The sequence below is a fragment of the Monopterus albus genome, unplaced genomic scaffold, assembly GCF_001952655.1.
Source record: "Monopterus albus unplaced genomic scaffold, M_albus_1.0 scaffold105.1, whole genome shotgun sequence".
Classification (NCBI taxonomy): Eukaryota; Metazoa; Chordata; class Actinopteri; order Synbranchiformes; family Synbranchidae; genus Monopterus; species Monopterus albus.
In genome coordinates, this window is record NW_018127985.1 from 2241243 (window position 1) to 2244603 (window position 3361).

Below are 3361 nucleotides of genomic sequence, written 5' to 3' on the forward strand. Positions count from 1 at the left end.
GTGATATTAAACATAAGAACATATTATGACTAAGGCTTCAGTTATACACGTCATAATAATAATATTAAACACCCTGTCTGCTGACAGTCATCAACTTCTCTCTCTAGTATCCTTGACCAGATGTACCCTGTAGAAACTCATAAGCATGCCTAAGTATTTAATAGTCTAACTAGACATCCTATCTCCACTAAACATTTCTAATACATAAAGTATCTAACCAATATCTATCTGACTAAAAATACCTAACAGCTGAAATGGACATATTTGAACAGTCGTCATATTGGTTTAAACGCCATCCAGTTCCACTCAATCTGTCTGTTGCAATGGAGCAGTTTGGCCCCTATTATGACCTTGCTTGTGTTTAGCTGGAGGTTAATTCTGTCATGTCTTTAAGCCTGGAAAGGCTAAAAGGGAGGTCTTCAATCGTAATAGTTCTTTCTAACAAAACAGGCCCTCACTATTAATTGTTTTGTCATTATTTTTAAAATCTGTCAGTCATTAGGAAACCTGAAAGAGTTTGTTAGGAGCAAAGACCTGACTTAACTTTCGATTCTAAAAATAATGAATGGCTTCAACAGGCCCTTACAGGCTGCATGGGGCAATTCACAATCCAAGAATACTGTCGTACTTCTGGATCTGGGGAGGTGGGGTGTTGAAGTAATCCTGTTGAGTTTTCCAGCTGCACAAACAAAGCTGAGTGGATAACAAAAGTTTCCAAGAGGGAGGAAGAAAGAGGAGGAGGAGGAGGTCTTCAAAACCATAGCATCTTCATGAGTACCTGCACCAAGATCCCTACAGAGAGAGCACTGAGAACGACCAGAAAACAGGAAACCACAACATGACCACACTGATTAAGCCTGCCACAGGAGCAAATAGTATGAGGCTGTTTTCTGGCAGTTCATAGATCACAGTATATACCCTACAGAGAGATTGAACAGTATCACAGATTCCATCCAAACTCACAGCAGTAACCAGAAACGTTGTATTCTATCTACTTGTGATTGTCTGAAAAAATCAACAGTGCTCCTGTCTGAGGATCAACTTTCCACAATGAAAATTGCCATTTGGAGCTCTGAAAACATATTCAGCATTATTTTAAACTTATAGAATTTCAGAACAAGGGCTGGCCCAAGCTTGAAATGTGGCAGAAGAAGAAAGACCTTATCTCCACCCCAGAAAGCGTAAGGAAATCCTGGCATGCTGCTACAAGCATCAGCATCTGGTCATGGGGGGTCTTATAGTTTGTCCAAGTCCCTCAAGTGGAAAAGGAATGTAACAGGAGACCTAAAAGCTAATGAATTCTTTCACTGGGTAAAACACCTCTCTAAAATAGTCAGATCCGCTTTTTTGCGGCAAATGGCAGCTTGTGTAAATGTTTATAAAATAATTACAACAGCAGTGACATTATCTTATTACAACTCAGGAAGTAAAATATAAAAAAGGTAAGTGTACAAAAAGCACAAGCACAGTTTTTAGTGACACTGTGTCCTAAAATGTGTTTACAAAGGGGTACAAAGCAGAGGATGCCATGATTATTTCACTGATCTGAGACACTCCCAAATCTTGGCTGTGAATCAGAAAGCTACATGGTGTCAGCTGTGTGTTGTGACTTGCGCTTCTGCAGCTTGCGAACAGAAGGCGTTTATTTTGTTCCAGTTGCCACACCCAAAGAAAGTGTTTTTGAGGCAAAGGGGGAGTACCAGCTTGAACTCTAAGCTTGTAGAATGCAAACTGCTGTCCACAAAACACCATTATATCCCAGAGAAAACCTCAAACGTAATGCATAAAAATTGATTTTCTTACATGATCTACCACGGTTCCTGATCTTTTTGATCTTTTTTATGTATTGACCTCTGATTGGTTTCATCATCTAACCAGGTCAAAGCCAGGTTGCCTGTGGCAGGTTGCTCCTCTGATCTTTTATAGAGTTTACCCCTCCGATCTGGCTGAATAAAGCAGTAGACAACAAAAGAGAAGCCAGTCTCCCCAAGGAAAAGCCTTCTGATTGCTTCCTATTAACAGGCTGCTCCCAGGCCTGAACTGAAACCCGAGCATCCTACAGGGATCGACACCACCCACCATCCATCCCCACCTTCAACCCCCTAGTGACCTGTTCCATTAAAAACAAAAAAATATCCCACAAATCTAGTTCCCACCACTTAATTGCCATTCATTTATTTATCCATTAATGCATTTATACCTCCATTTATTTATTCAGCTCATCTGATTGTCTCCATTTCTCATGCTATCCCTGGCAGACCCCACTGAGAAGGGTCCTATTACAGCATTATCTTGTAGAGTAAAGCAGCCACTGAGCACAATGAGCTGCAATACACAGATCCTCAGTTTATGATGTTGTGGGCTGATGGACTGACGCAGTCCCCCGTAATCTAACAGAGAATACTTTGAAATTCCTCTGTAGAGCTGGTAAAACTAATATGCATGCTCCATATCTGTGAAAGGCTGCATGTGCTTGGAACTGTGTAGAGTCTGGCCAGTAAACTGATGCTGTTCACAGAACCCTGAGGTCATTCTCGCCAAGGCCAAGTACTGTGTTGTATCAATCCCCGTCTCCAGCTGGTGCAAGGCATACTGGGAAAAGCACCTGAGCCATGCATGGCCCAGACAAACCAGGCTGCTCTCATACAAAACCAGTATTAATTAACCTGCTGACAGGACCTTCAGTACTTCACAGGTCCTCTCTACCACTGCAGACTGAGGTTCCTCTTCACCCTCTATTTCTGATACCACAGTGAAATGTTTGCTTGTCCTAATTTAATAAGTGCAGTGGCATCGGCATGTATTTTAGGGTTTTGTTGCTATTAACCTCAGCCAGGATTAGTAGCCAGCCTTTGCAGTGTCCGAAAGCCTTTGAGCACCACACTGTGCAGACTGAACTGACCCACCACAGGACAGAGGATGATGGATGGAAGCTTTTATCTGAGCAATAAACATTAGCTCCTCCACCTTATAATCTTATCTCACTGTGATTTGAGGATTCTCCCACAACAGGATGTCTCATGACTGTACAGCCAACACCTATGTATCCCTCTCTGGAGGGTTTATTCTTTCAGACACAGTGAAGCCTGCTGTTTAAAGTGAAGTCTTAAGGAAACGTTTCTACTAGACATACAAAAAATGGCCCAGACACGAGGTCTGCAAATGTTTAAAACAACTTTCATTCCAAAATACAATTCACTTGTCTATAATATGTATTGTTAAAATGTTTACTGCATGATGTTAAGAGATTGCTTGTTACATTTCAGTAACTGCGTTCCACTGAGGAGCAGATCTCCAACTCCGTGAGATTAACACATGGGGATAATGTAGGCTTTGGTCTTATTAATACACCCTTTCAGTA

The 3361-nt window shown here is 41.5% G+C and overlaps 1 protein-coding gene across 1 annotated transcript in view; it reads right to left on the reverse strand.

The window, feature by feature from the left end:
• Positions 1–3361, reverse strand: part of s1pr2 (sphingosine-1-phosphate receptor 2) — a 17393-nt gene that overhangs the window by 12953 nt on the left and 1079 nt on the right. The window lies entirely within an intron of this gene.